This window comes from Oryzias latipes, chromosome 4, assembly GCF_002234675.1.
Source record: "Oryzias latipes chromosome 4, ASM223467v1".
Lineage (NCBI taxonomy): Eukaryota > Metazoa > Chordata > Actinopteri > Beloniformes > Adrianichthyidae > Oryzias > Oryzias latipes.
The window spans coordinates 21,612,190-21,628,633 of NC_019862.2; positions in this window are offsets into that span (position 1 = coordinate 21,612,190).

Here is a 16,444-nt window from a genome sequence, read left to right on the forward strand (position 1 = left end):
TCATTTATTTCATTTATACAGCTCAGTTTTACAACACAGTTTTCTTAACGGGCTTCACACCGGTAATTGTATAAAACATTAAATCAGTTATAGATACAATAGCTGATTGCTAAACTAAACTAAACTAAACAGACTAAGCTAAACTGGGCATCCCTGCCCTTAGACCCTCCTTTTTGTTAAGGAAAACTCCTAAACAAAAAGGAATTCCAGGAAAAAAGAAGAGATGTCAGGGATGTCCACATGAAGGAGGGATCCTCTCCCAGGACGGACAGGTGATGTACCAGGATTGTTAAAGGAAAATTAGCTGATCTAACTCTACAACTGCATGTTTGGGAAGAGGGGACAGACTTACTCCAGTCCCATCCATACCTCAGAGACTTTTGTCCTCAAAAACAACGCAGGTTTTTTGATTTTGGCTAAAACAGCTTATCCATAATTAAAAGACCACTGGGAATGCTTTAACAATAGATAAAATGTGATCAGAGTAGAACTTTATATACAATTGATAGAACAAACTCTAGTTTCTCAGGCTCCTTTGGGACCATCCATCCATCCATCCATCCATCCATCCATCCATCCATCCATCCATCCATCCATCCATCCATCCATCCATCCATCCATCCATCCATCCATCCATCCATCCATCCATCCATCCATCCATCCATCCATCCATTGTAGTGGGGTACACCCTGGACAGGCCACCAGTCTGTCACAGGAATATTTTGAACTGCTTATGTGAAACAAAATCAAACAAGCTTTGTTGTAAGAATAACTAGGAGAGAATAAACATGTTATTTATCATTGGAGGGTCACTTGTTTTTTGGGTTAAGCCCAACCACTGTATTTAGAATAAGTTAGCCCAAAATAGCAACAAGTGTATTTCATTAACACAAAAAACATAACAAGGTTTACAGTCATTGAGAAAAAACAAAATGAAAGGACATACCATGCATACCATGTCAAACCGTTTGCAGTTTCACAGTTCCTAAAGTTCTGCAGTTCTTCTAAAGACCTCCAGAAGCTGGTTTCAGAAGAGAGCAGCTTCCTCCAATACATTAAGAAGTACCAATTTACACCACTTTACAGAATTCCATTCATTTAGCCTTATAACCATTTTTTTAATTGTTAAGTTGGGAGGAGTAAATAAAAGTCAATATGGCCACTCCACTTCAGGTGTCATTTTTATCCTTTAGGTCATGTAAGTGGTAATTGGTTATTATTAAAAAAGGATAGAAAATCTTGAAAAGACTTGCTTTGGACTATGTGAGCTAGATCTCCGTCCTCTAGGTCCAGGGATCTGAAACCACCAACACTTAAAGAGCCGATCAGGTCGATTTCTGACCACAAAGACCACAAACACAATAGGAGTCACAAAGTATCTTAGTGCTATTATGGTAAATATTGATAAAATATTGTGTGTTTTTTTGCATCAATAAAACATAAAAATGAAGATCTTTTTGAACTATAAATATATTTTATAACTTTTTACAGAGGTTCACATGACTTCCTTTTAAAATAAAAGACACCCTGTACTGCATAGGATCATCTCAAATGTAGTAGTAGTGTGACTTCAGCAGTGATATAAGAAAGAAAAACTTAATTTTATTGTTTGCGGTAAATCTCAGACAAGATTTTATAAATATAACAAACTAAAATTTAAATCAGCTTTACTTACTGACTTCAAATTGATTTTCTTTAGTACACGTCCCTCAAAATGTGTCCAAATGTTAAATTTTTTTAAACTGCATAGCCAAACCGTTAAACGGATTGTTGGAGCATCATGGGTAACGTAGTCAGGAGCCTTGCAGAGTGTTGGAGCTTCAACTGTTTGTCAATGAGTTGAATATAGTTTGTCTTAGTCCAACAATGCATTACTCTGGAGCCTCAGGTTGCAGTCCCACGATTTAGGCTCCTACAACTCCCTTTTCTATACACGGTCAATTCTAGACAAGTCAAATAGCAGTTGCTGTGATGTAGCACATGTAGAGACAGTTGAGTAACCAAAAAAAAGATGTATTGAGGAGGCAAGAAAGCCAGCACAAGCACTGGAATAACACCATCTGAACTTTTGTCGTGAACCAAAAAGAATCCACCACTAATTCTGAAGTGTAATGGTGAGAAGATGATGCAGCACGTCTCAAGTTGTGCATTGAACCTGTATGGCGCTCTGCTGTGCTGAGTGATTCAGCTGAACTTGCTGAGGCAAAGCTGCAGACAAAACCTCCCTACATGAGAGTCAACCTCAAAGAGCCAGGGAAGTGCCAACATCACGTAGGCAAACAAATGTCAGAAGAGGCAGAACAATCTCCAGCACAGTGTAATGACAGGTTAGGCCATCCATTCAGATTGTTGTAAAGAAAATAAACAGAACGTGCGGTTGTTCTTCAGAGGAGATTTTTGTCTGATATAATTATATAAACTGAGAAGGTTTGTGTTTTTCTAAATGAAGAAAGTTGATTTAGTTGAACTAAATTGATGTTTTATGTAAATCAAAGCCCCTACCCTCTGTTCCCAGCTATGAAACAAACACAGAATAAGTGTTGCAGTTCCTCAAATGACCACTAGAGGCCGGATATCATTGACCTCCATCGTAAAACTTTTAACTGAAATAAACTCCTAACTGATTCATTTACTATTCAGGGCAACTATGCTTTTACAAGTCCCACTCCAATCTTCTTTTGATCTATTTTAAAAATGTTCCTAGTGTTTTTTTAGTTATGACTATGCTGTTTTTCGCTAAAATAATATAAAAAATAATCTGTAATTTTCTTGGACATAGCTCAGCACAAATGGGCCAGAGTGGTTTTCTGGCACTGACTTGACGTGCCGCGGGGCAAGTAGCGACTTTCTGATGACAGACAGAAATTGCGCTCAGTGAATTAAAACACGCATGTGCAGTGACGTATGCATCAGAGGATGTTCGATTGGCCGTTCTGCATGTCAATCAAGTCATGTACCTCTCGGTGAGGATTTTGATACGCTGACAGATTTTTTAGAAGTACATTTATATTTGTTTGGTTATTTATCTTTGCTGGCCTGCAATCTACCCTCATGTTGATATATCAGGTGATATAAGTGGAGTTTGAGCTCATAGTGTCAGAAGTTTTGGGAGAGTATAAATAGTCCGTTCTAACTATTGTCCAAAAGACGATTTTGCAATAAACAAAGCTTCCTATCTTCTAAAGTTGAGCAGTCCAGTCCGGTCCTGGTTGGAATGGTCCAGGCAACTCGGGTGAGCGTTTTCACTCGAAGTTGGACCGTCACAGAGCATGCGGTGTGAAGATAACAACAACAACAATGGAGGTCATACAGCAGCTCATTTTTCCCAGCTTGGGTTTTGAGACTTCATAAAAACAACACATTTAATGTTGTTTGAGAGAAGATTGCAGGTGTTGAAGAGGAATATAGCCGCTTCTTGGACCTTTCTTTTGTCGTGATGACCTTCAGCCAATTAACGTGTTTCAACAATAAATCCGCCCTAACCTGTCTGTTCCATTTTTCTATGGACCAACAACCAACGGGGGCCCAAAAATGGTACGGTTTGGTCTAGCTAAATGAGTCCATTATATAATGGAAACACTCAACATATCGGACCGCTCCGTGGAAAGAAGACTTGTGTTACAGGTCTAAACATTTACCATGTTCACTGAGGGCTGTAGAATCTGAGATGCAGCTCTTTTTAGCTAATACACAAGGGTGCTTTCAAAAGATTAAAATGATTGCAGGTTCTTATAAGGTCACAGACCAACTGTTGCTTTTTTATCGTTATCGGGTTTGAATAATTGCATTGTGTTTAAACCAGTCTCTCCACCAAACTTTCCCTTTAAAAATCCTATCAAACCTGACAACCCTGTCCTAAAAAAAGTCATTTACATATTTGTATTACAGAACGCTGAGTAAGGGGCCTTACAAACCTCCGTCTGACTGTTTAATCGTGTGTTTGTGATTCGCCTGTGCCTCACCCTCCAACTGGACAGCTGAATAAGCTCATTGTCGGGCCGCGGAGAGTGCAGGTGCACCTCTTCTTCTTCACCTCCGACCCTCAGCTCTCGACCCCACAAAGCCCTTTGTGAACTCCATTTACTGGCGACTCCAATGAAACTGCAGTCCATTACCAACATCTCCTCTCTCCCTCTCTCTCCCTATTTTCTACTCCTCTCAAGAAACCAATTAGTGACAATACAAGTAGGTTAGACTCTCTATTCAGAGTGGGCATTGTTGAACACAATACCAGGAAGCATTGTGAGCTAACAATTAGTGGCAATGGGGCAGTGTAGAGTGTCACTGACATTGTTGGGAGTTGCACAAGGGTGCATTTGTTCCCAACAAGAGAGATAGACGAGGGTGGAAGAAAGTGGAGGGGTTCCCAGGTACTGAATTAGAGGAAATCAGCAGTGGAGTTTATCAGTGTCAGGGCTCAGGATGCAGGAGTGTTTCCCCAACAGGGCGTGTTGTTTTCTTTGGGTGTAGATGTTTATGTTAGAGGTAACCTTACCTGGATGGGATTGTGCATGCATGCATGCATTCCCGTATTTCCCTCTGAGAGAGAGTATAAATATGCATTAGGTTACTTGTTTTCTTTTGGGATTTTCTTGTTTTTTTGTTGTTGACATTTTTGAGTGTGTGTGTGAAAATGCAGTTGATTGGTCTTTGCATGCAGATACGCGAGCTCTCAAAGCAGGAGGTGTTGGCTCAGGGTGTTCCCTCGACCTCCCGGTGTCGAGGTCAAGACCCTGGGTCAACAGCCCTCGCTGATGCTACCAGCTGGCTCTGGCGTGAAGAGTCTCCTTCAAGTTAGATACTATGCACTGGAAGGTAACAACCAAAAGGGGAAAGGTTCGGCCCTCGTGGTTATCCTCAAACACACGCAGGAGCTAAGCCTGAGTGCTCTCCTTGGAGTGAAATGTGAGTTCAGCTGAGCCCAATGTTGGAGTGCTTTTAATCTCGAATGGTGGGGCAGTTGTTAGCTTGATTGAACGGTAATAACAGAGAATTGGAAACCTTTTAATTGGTTTTCTTTCATAATTCACTATTGAAACCATGAGGAAAATGAAAAGTGTGAAGATAACCAACCCATCAGACATCTTTAACCTTTCCTTAAAAAACAATTCTTTGGATTCCACTGAATCCAAAGTGACAGATTGTTGAGACCCTCATCTGTGTTTTCTTTCTCCCAGGGGGTACCACAAAGTTCTCTTCTTAGTTCTATTCTTTTTTTCTTCATACCGGCTGCCACTTAACTCTGTTACTGCTCAACATAAAGACTACTTTCATTGTCCACGATGTGGAGGTAGATATTTCCCTGTATTTGGGTGGCGATGATGCAGCGACAGACCTCTCATTGGAAGATTGCAGGTTCAGTTCCAGCCTCTCAAAAATTCCTCATAGAACCTTAATTTTGAGCGAAATCTCCGCTATCACCACATAAGTGGTCGAGCTCTTTTCAGAAGATTGCAGGTTTGGTTCATGCCCAGCCTTATTGTTTGTTTTTAAAGCTCTTAATTTTCTTGCCTAACAGAACGTTTAACTGTTTGCAGCAAATGAAGAGTTTTATGGAATGCCAACCAGAACCTACTTGTGTCCAGATCACAACAGAAATGGTGATCATGTATTTTCTGTTGCCGGTCCCTCGATGTGGAACAAAATCCCACCAGACCTGTACATACCATCAGATCTAAATAGTTTTAAATGTCAACTTATTGGTACGTTCACACGGGCATGTGACGCTCGTTCTTGATAGAACTGGACTGTTGCTACCCACACTTATCACATGCACCTATAGTTGGAAGAGGTTTGGTGTGAAATGTCGAAACAGTGAACATCTTGTAAATTTTTTCTTTCGTTTTGTATATAGAGCCCAAAACGATCATAGATTCTTGCGTACCAACGCATGAAGATGAGAGTTTTGAAACCCAAAACACATGTATTCGCCCATTCACATCAACTTTTTATTGGAAGTGGTCGTGTTGACCACATTCAATCAACCACAGCATACTACTGTACTGAGTGAAGCTCCGAGCAAAGAATTGTTTGTGCCATTCTGCCTTACCGAGCATTATATCTGGACCTGATCTTCGGTCTCCTGACCCTGTTTCTGGCTCCAATTGTCTGCCGCCTGCTCCGACTCTCGCCTGGATCCTGATTACCATTGTCTCTCCTCAGATGTTCTTATGCCTGTTGTAGCCTGACCCTGATTTAGCTTTGTAGACTTTTAGCTGAGCTAATAAACCTGCTGCATTTGGATCCAGGCGTTTGACTGTTCTTGTGACAACAGCCAGAAGGCCCTGGTTTGAATCCTGGCTGGATTCTTTCTTTGTGGGGTTTTTATGTTCTCCCCGAGCATGCATGGGTTTTCTCAATGCTTTTCCAAAAACAGGCTTCATTTGTTAATTGATGATTCTAAGTTGTTCCTATGTGGGCAGTGGCATGTTAGTGTGTGTGGTAATGTGGGGCTATAACAGACTGACAAACCGTTCAGGGTGTACCTCACTTTTAGGGTTAGGGTTTAAGGTTAGGCCCTAGCAACCCCATGACCCCAAAACAGATCAACAGGTTTTGACCTTTCAGTACACTGATGGTGTTGTAAAGTGCCATATGAATGAAGTTTGTTCAGTTAACTATCAGCACTGTTAAGTCTGATGCCATGTTTCTTGAGCGAAGAAAGATAGGTTGTCCTGCCTTGGTGAGTGGAGAGCTCCTACTCCAGGTGGAGGAATTTAAGTATCTTGGGGTCTTGTACACGAGTAAGGGAAGTCTGAGATTAAAAAGCCTATTAGTGGGGCATTCGCTGTAATGTAATTGCTGAGTTAGAAAGCAAAGCTCTAAATATAGTATTCACCTATAGTATTCAGTATTCACCTCCTGGTCATGACCAGAAGAACAAGGTCCCAAATACAAGCAGCTGAAATGACCTTCCTCTTTAGGGTGGCTGGGTGCTCCCTCAGAGATAGAGTGAGAAGATCGGTCACCCGGAGAGAGCTCAGAGTAGAATCTCCTTGGGTAAGTGTTCTGGGCAGTGAGTGGCCGGGGAGAGGGATGTCAGGGCATCTTTGCTTAGATTCCTGCCCCCCCATGACCCAGTCATTGCTGAGTGAAAGGATATATGGATGGATGGAATTAGACAGCACTTCCATAATTTCAGTCTTTGATCCAGTTGGTTGTCTTACTGCCTTCAGCCAACAGTATCTGGGTTGACTCCAGCAGCCCATGACATTTAAACATATTCAGCGGGCTCTTAAGAAGGAGATGGAACTGCATAAAAGCTCAATTTTAGGCAAACCAGGACTTTTATTTTGAGACACAAGAAGAAACAAACTTCAGTGTGAACCAAAGGGCTCAGTGTGAAAGCATCCCACTGAAAAGTCTGTGATTAACCCTTGTGCTATCCTAGGCACTTTAACATTAAGAGTCGGGTCATCTAGACCCCACAAGACAGTGCGCTGAACCTTTTTTCTTCAATGATTTGTGATCTTCACTGGTGTCCATGGATTACAGTAAATCCTCTTCACCTTTATCCACCTTTGTCATGGTAAGGACAACACGTCAATGTAAGGGTAGGGTCATAGGATAGTACAAGGGTTATGAACCAAACTTAGTGATATAAATTCGCCTCTTTATGAGTACATCTGGTAAGTTTACTGCAAACCTCAGTGAACTCGCTGTTCAGCTGACGGCAGAAGGGAACACTCACCTCTGGAGTTTGTTCCCTTTGATGTGAGTCATGTCTCAGGCAGCGTGATGAAGTTAGCTGCATGAATAAATTGAGTTAAAACTAAATAAGCAATTAACACATGAGGAAGCTTTGATGTTTGGGAAATTAACGCTAATAGTTTATTCCCAGGTCACATTAACTTTGTCTGGACGAGTGAGTCAATCAGTCAATCAGCAGTGTGTGTTCTGGTGACTGACATTCTGAAACACAGGACAGAATAATCCAGTTCCACTGCAGGGTTAGATCAGGATAAACCTAAAGAGTGGCATCAAACTTGGTCTCTAAAGACCTGGAAAAAAAACGCAAAAATTTTATCCCAGACTCAACGTGATGCCTGAACGGTCTTCCTGAGTCTATCATGATTAGTTATCAATCGAGTTAGTTTATACATTTTTGTCACGTGTTGCTACTTCAGATAAACAAACATGAAAATTACTGACTGAAGTTCACTTAAAGATTTAGATTTGTCATATATTAAAGGAGAAAAACCTTCTTAACCTGTCAGTTTTACAAGAACTATAAGCCACAATGCTTAAAAAATGTATCCCAGTAAAGATCCAAAGGAAAAGATATGAAGATATTCGATTACCAGGAAGAAAAGAACTGCACCCCTTTAGTACACACACCCTTAACCCCTCAAAATACACACTCCAACACAAACACACATACATGCACACACACATCCTCTTAAACACACACATATGCATTTCACAAGGAGGATGGGACCTCGGACCATCTGTCCCCTACCACATCCCTGGAAGGGGGTACCAGACCCTCGGCGACGGCGGCCGTGTCCCTTAGGTATTGGCTTCCTGGGCCAGGCGGCCCTCTCTCCACACAGGGAGAGGGATCCCTTAGCTTTCTGGCAAGACCAAGAGCCGGGTATCACATCACATCTGAGCCGGTGGGTGTCCGTGTCCCTGTGGTGTGGGTTCTTGTCCTTGCCCCTGAGCGCTGGGCCTCGCCAAATTTCCAACTGTGGGCGAGCCTGGTCGGGCCATGTTTACAACACCTCTTGTGGACCCCCTCTTCTCCTGAGTGCCCTCCTCCTGGGCGGGGACGGCTGGCCCAGTCTTGCTCCTTCCTGGACCAACCGTAGGCCAGGTGGGTGACTGCCTGGATCGCGGGGCAGGTCTCCCTTGGGGGGTCCTGGCTCGTACCTGGGGTTGGGGTGTGGGGGTGCCCAGAACTCCTGGGTGGTGGTGGGGTGCTCGTCTTGGGTACTCCCAGCACAGCGGGGGGGCTGCTCTCGTGGTTGGGCTGGAGCTTGCACTCTCTGTCCCCCCCATGCCTCCCTGCTCTCTGGCTTTGGGGGCCCCCGTGGCGGTCCTGCTGGCCCTGGCCTGGGTGGTGTATGTCTGACCCTGAACTCTGGCTGAAGTCCGCCTGAACTTGCTTACTCTGGGTATGTCGGTTCCAAAAGACCGGATATGAGTTAGCGTAATTACACTCGACTTGGTTACCCTGCGTTAATGGGCATGCACAGCAAGTACATAAAGACATTCTCAATGGATCGGCGATATCCCGAGTCACCATGAAGCGCGTGGAGAACAAAAGTGAGCGCTATACTTCAGTGAGACGGAGTCAGAGATTTTAACGACGGCATATGAAGATTATACGTCCATCAAAAAAGTAACACGGCTGCATCAGCAAAAGAAAGAGTTTCTGCTTAGAGAAAAATAACGGAAAGAGTAAATGCATGAGTTTCTGATCTTATTTCCAATTACATTGTGATGTATATACTGTACATACAACTTATAAAACTTCATTCAATGAATTGATTCAATTGGTAACAAGTAATTGAGTTAAATTTATTCAACCTAATTTCTTGTCTATCCAACTCAATATTTGTTTATACAACTCAAATTTACATATTTATCTAACTAAATGTCATAATACTACAATTCAATTAAATGTTTTTCAATATTAATTTATTGTTCTTCTTGAACTCTCATATGTCTAAGTTAGAGACTGCAGATTTTCTAAAATTAAAATAACTGATACAGTGTCGATTTACAATTTATACCATGTATTTAATTATCATGACTGACTGTAACATCAGTTTAATACCATTCTATTGCATTAGGGGTGCTAAATTAACTCATTATCCTCTCCCTCCCTCTCACTCATGGTGCAGAAAAAATTAAACATAACAGGGTAAAATAACTCGGCAAAACACAGTAAAACAGCGACAACTAAATATATTTAGACAGAAACCTACACTTGTACCCAAATCCGTCCAGCCAAGCAAAGGGAATGGTATCCTACAATTCCTTGCGCTGCTGATCTCACAGCAGCACCACCAAAGTTACACCTACTTAATTGAATTAATGTAAATGAAAGTAAAATAAATATCTGATAACTACATGTTATTTTTAAGTTGAGTGAACTCAAAAAAATTATTTATCTTAACTAAAGCAAATAATTAAGTTAGATCAATGTAAAAAAGTGTATCTCTACAACATCCGTACATGGTTTTATCACCCTGTCATGGTGGAAAAAGTATTATCTGAGCTTCTTCATCCACTAAATCATCTTCAAATGGAAACGCCATGCTGCTTCACCTCTCTGAAAACAAACTAACCTTCAACTAAACCTGCTCCAGACCAGGGTATGTTCAGAGCATGAGCTACTATGGCTACTTGAAACACCCTGAAACATACCTCCATTTTTGGAACCGAAAGCTGAAGTTATCCGCTTCCTTGCCTCAAACTTACCGTGGGAGCTAACATAACCTGCTTTTTGAAATACCCCCCTGGGCACTCTCCCTCCTTCTTTTTACATTCCATCATCCACTTTAGAAGAACATAAACAATCACTACAGCACAGGTGCTAGCTCACCTTGGCACAAATGCTTTGCGTGATTGAATGAAATATTTCATACTAGTTGGTTTGAATGCATAGGTATGCGTGTGTGAACATTATCTGTATCTCTGCTTCTTAAACTAAAACTCATCAATTTACCCAACATATCACAATTGCTACTATCTACATCTCTTTTAAAAATTATTATTATTATTTTCTTTGGATTTTATCAAAAGCTTTAAAAAAACATTGTGATTCTAAAAAATTGGAATATTTTGTCAAGTCTTTGATTTGGTGGGTTTTATAGAGTTAAAATGACAGAGAAACACTAGGAGGAGCCAAAGATCCCAAAGGCTTCTTGGCTATCTCGAGTGGCTGTTAGTGCATCTACCAGTTTTTTTTTATTCCCGTCACAAAGTTCTGCTTTCAGGCTTGGTCATTTCTAAACCAGTCTGTTCTAGTTTGTGCTTTTGGGGGCTGATGGAGTCTTCCAGACGGGGGCAACGCTGATCTCTGACATGATTTTCCCCCCACAGTGGCGCTGCTCTGAGTCAAATGAGGCGACAGGCGGACTGTGACACTCGATGCCCTTCGTGTCGTTGTTCTCCGTGGTTACCCCAGATGACCCCGGGCTCACTCGGAGGGGTGTGACAGGAATGATGTGGAGCAGCGAGCACAGACACTGGGAGTCTCTCCAACACTGGTGCCCATTGTGCAGCCATCCCTAAAGTCCCTGTTTCTATTTCTGTCTCTTTCCCTATCTCTCACGCTAACCCCATCTCCCTACATGAAGGATTGGTTCTCTATTTCTTTTTCCAATTAATTGTTGCATTTATTTGTAATTACTGATTGGACATGAGCTCTGGCCTCCTTTTATGCTCAGCGTTGTTCCATTGACAGGCAGAAATTTGGGTCGCGGCTACGGAAAAAAAAGAAACCCATGAGGTAAAAGTGCTGAATGAGAATACTGATGGAGTCAAAAACAAAAGGAAGGAAGGAAGAGAGGAAAATGGACGCTGGGAGTAAAACGGCACAGGCAGCATGCGTCTTTCAACGCAGGAGATTCACATGCACTCTCTCTGCGACGTTCCCAGACTCACTGGGGTTTTAACGTCCACAGAAGAAGAAGAAGAAAAAGTAAAGAAGAAGCGCAGTGAAGAGGGGAAGTGAAATAAAATCCTGTCTCTATCTCAAGCTATGGTCACACCACCCTTGGCCAAACACATTCAAGCAACCACTTCCAATGAAAAGTTTATGAAAATGTGGGTTTCTGGCTTCACACGTATATGCAAGTTTCTATGACCATTTTTGGGGTGTAAGTTCAAAATGTGCAGCCATTGAACCCATGCTGCGAGTTAAACTGAAAAAAACTTTGACCAATAAAGGGACTCCCATTTACTTGGATGGTGTCCACTTTATTTCATGGTAAGTACTCAACTGTAACATTGATCACAAAGGAAAAAATAAATCGTTGCAGTTTGTGCCCAGCTGGAATTCTATGACATCAAGTCTTTCATAAATCATTATAGAGCTGTGATAGAAAAAGCCTGGAGCAAGATTCACGAAATTTATACCGCTTGACATTTCACATCAAGCTTCTCCCAGCTTTAGGCAGCAGGCATGCGCTAGTGAACAGTAGAACAAGAAGAAAAAGCCCTTCGCTGCTTGTCCAAGAATGTGCATTTAGTGTTTTGAGTGTTTTGTTTTGAGTGTTTTGAGTGCCAGTTGTGTTCTTGAGCACTCCTCAAATACCTTGTGTAAATGTAGTTTCAACATGGTTGCTCTCCAAGTAGCTAAAGTCCTCCACCTTCTTCACCCCTGGTCTCTGAAACCTCACCATTCCTTCTCATTTATTCACAGATAGTTATAGATAATCCATCTTGCTGCAGCTGACTTTCATTCCTCTCCTTTTCAGAGCAAATCTCCACCTCTCTAGAAGTTTATCCACCTGCTCTAACTACAGATCACTATGTCATCTGCAAACATGATGATCCACAGATTCCTGTCAGTCTGTCTGTCACCACAGTAAACAAGAGGAGCTCAAAGCTGATCCTTGGTGCGGTCCCACCTCCACCTTGAACTCCTCTGTCACACCTACAGCACATCTCATCACTGCCCTCCAGCCCCCAACCATTTCCCGAACAATTCCTATGTATTTCTCTGTCACTGCAGACTTCCTCATACAAACCAAAGCTCATTTTTCTGTCATAGACTTTCTCTAGATCTATACAGATTTAATTCAGCTACTTCTCTGTTCTTCTCATCAGGATCCTCAAAGCAAACGTTGCATCTGTTCTTCCCTATTTTGGCATGAAACCCTACTGCTGCTCACAAATGTTCTCTTCTGACCTCAGCTGAGCTTCCACCACTCTTTCACCATACCTTCATTGTGACTCATGATTTATTTCTTTGTTTTTTCCACATCTCTGCACGTCTCCCTTGTCCGTTATATGGGCATTAGAACACTTCTCCTCTTGTTTTCCAAGATCTTGTTAAACAGTCCACACAGAAACTTGACTCCCACCTTTCTTAAACACTTGTATACCTCCACAGGTATGTTGCCAGGACCAAACTACCTTTCCACTCTTCATTTTCCTTAATGTCCTCTTCACTTCTTCTTTACTGATAAAGCCTTTCATGTTCCACAACAGTCATCTCTTCTGTTCAGTGCTCTCTAATATTTTTCCTCATTCATCATCTTTTCAAAGAAACTAAGTACTCATGTTCATCCTAATTTGTTCTAGCAAGCTTTTCTTCCTAACACACTCCTAAACTTCTTCATTCCACTAACAAGTCTTTTTATCTGCTTTTTTTGATTCAGATGACACGGTACGTAACTTCCTACTATTCAACTCCACTTTAGCTGTAGCTGTCCGATCATCTAGGAGCACTCTTCCTCTCTCAACTTCCTTCCCTTCTTCCTCTGCTCTGCACTTGTCTTCTTCATCTTCATCCCGGTCTGTAGAGGGTCATAGAGAGGTGCGGCTGCATCTTAAAGGTGTGCCTTGCAGATCTCTTGAGGCTCGTAAGGCCACCTTAAAGGATGTCATGAAAATGGAACGTACCATTATCATGTGGGAGGTGTATAGTGAAGTATTTTTTAAGGATATTGTAAGTTGCATGTACTATGACATATTGAAGATGATGTTATATGGTTTCCTGAGACAAACATTAGTCGTTAGTAAGGTGCAAGTACTGGCTCCCTACTGCGTGCAAATGCTGCACGCACTGGTTGTGAAGGTGATACACCCGCAAACTACGCCACACTAACGGGCACACAAAAAGTTCACAATTATCACTTGACCAGTACTAGTGGCCCTCTTGAGCTGCCTGCAGGTTTCGAAGGGGTTGAAAAAAATGGATAATTTGTACAACGTGCATGTGTTTCTTTCACCTTCTTCCCACTTACTTACTTTTACATGTTGTTTAAGTGTTCTCTATGACCTTTCATCTGTAGCATGCCAGTAGGAATAAAATGTACACAAACATTTTCACCCTACGGGCACACTGAGTGATCTACGACCTTAAATTTTTGAGCAGCCCACCTGTATATGTTTGCCCATTTTTCACCTGTAGACAGTATGCATCTATGCTGCCCTACCAAGCCACAACTTTGCAGTCACCGATGTCTTTCAGATTCTTTCCTGGTAAATCCTCATTCTTTAGGAAAGTCTGCTTCGATTTGAACACCATTTTACTTATTGTTTCCTCATCACCTTAAGTCTACACAAATTTTCTCTCCTTTAAGAATTTCCCTCTTTCCTCTGGCACATATTCTACCTGTGGTGCAAAACCACCAAAAACAGTCATCATCACACCTTCAACTTCCAGCTTCAGACTCATCACTCTTTCTGACTATCTTTTCACCTCCAGAACATTTTTAGCAAACTTCTCTTTCAGAATCATTCCTACTTTATTCGTCTTCCCATAAACATCATGAAAAAACAGTGAGTCTATATGTAAACATTGAGCCCTTTCCATCATGGTCAAGAAATTAAAGTCACTCAGTGAAAGCATAAAATGTGTCCAGTGTAGTCTGTTTTTAACAACAAACATTGCCATTTATTGTATATTTACATTCATTAATTTACGAGATGTCTTTTGTGGGCCCATGCGTTCTGTTCCTACATGTAAAGCAGACTCAGTAGTACCAGATCTTGCAGTTCTTCAAATGACAACTGGAGGCTGGTTTTATAAAGAAGCTAGTTCCTGTTGACTCTCATCATGTTTAAATGGAAACTCATCTAAAGCCTGATTGTTGAGTTAAGCAGATTAAACTCCCGTAATTTCCGGATTATAAACTGCTACCTTTATCACACGCTTTCAACCCTGCGTCTTATTCAATGGTGGGGCTAATTTATGCATTTTTTTCTTTTTTTTTTAATGCATTATTCTAACGGCCGCTAGGGGCGCTCGAGCAGAAAGGCTAAGAATGATACAAGGGGAATATGGTATATGTGTCGAGGAAGATGCAAGTTTAATGTAAATTCCTGCTTTGTGAATGAATAGCACAAACAGACCCTCATCATGGAAAATGCAAGACGAAATGCAGCTGACGCATCTTTCAAGTTAAAAGCAATCGTTAAAAGCAGTGTGAAAGAATCTACCATCACCAACGGGTTTGGTGATGCGTGAAGAAGAAGACAGCACAAGCTCAGGAGAGAATTTGCCTCAGGATGAGAGTGACACTGACAACGACAACGAAGGAGAGACTGATAGAGTGTGTGGCGAAGAATGTCTGACGCTATTCCCATCCGACACTGAGGAGGAAGACTTCCATGGTTTCAGTGAACAGGGGGCGCGTGCTGCGCAGAGGCGCCTATAAGTTACTGTTGCTCTCAGTGACTTTTACCGGTATGTTTTTTTTAACCAGCCATGTTAGTGCTGTTACCATATTGCTGCCGAGTTACTGCAGCGTCACAGGCACTGTTTGGAATAAAGCATTTTTAGAGAAGTTATTGATCATTGCGGTGATGAAGCAGCGGGAGTTCCAGTGTCGTGGTTACTCCCCTAAAAAAAATCCCCCGGCGGCCGTGTCGCAAATGAATACCAGTACAAGTAACAATCACTACGCACTATTCTTTATTAACATATAACAGTAACCACTACCTACTAACTATCTAACTAATGAACTAACTATATAGGTGTTGTATAATAACTATGTGAATGTTTTTCAGCTCTGAGAGCCCCCCCCCCCCCTCTGCCCTCCCTCCGCTGCAAGCTCCCTCCTCTTTATTAAATAGGCGGCTTGCGGTTTCAGCACATACACATTCTCATTCTACAGCACATGTTTCAATGTGGGCACATGCGGCTTATAGACCGGTGCGGCTTATGTATGTACAAAATGGTTTATCCTTTTAAAAATGTAACGGGTGTGGCTTATAATCAGGTGCGCTCTTTAGTCCGAAAATTACGGTACTGTATCACGGCTGGTAAATAAACCATCACCCCTACCCAAGGAACTTCAAGCCCACCAGCTTTTATGCAGAAAGTCATCTGAAAGTTGTTTTAGATAGAGAAGAAGGCCCCAAGGGCAGGGATGCCCAGTTTAGATCAGTCTGTTTAGTCTAGTCTAGTCTAGTCTAGTCTAGTCTAGTTTCGTTTCGTAATTACCTATTATATTTTAGGACTGATTTAATCTTCTTTCACAATTACTAGTATGAAACCCATTGACTATTGATGACTATTATTTTAACATTGGGCTGTATAAATACAATTGAATTGAAACAAAATATCAAAACATGTTTTTTTACTCTCTTTCAATGCTATTCGGGATCTGTTGCTGCACAAACTAATAGAATCAGAATCAGAATCAGAATCCTTTTATTGTCATACGCACAGCTTTTACACTGACATACGATATTGTTAATACAGGCTAATGCTGCAAACTCAACACAATGAAGAAAGAATCACTAGACTTGATGAGAC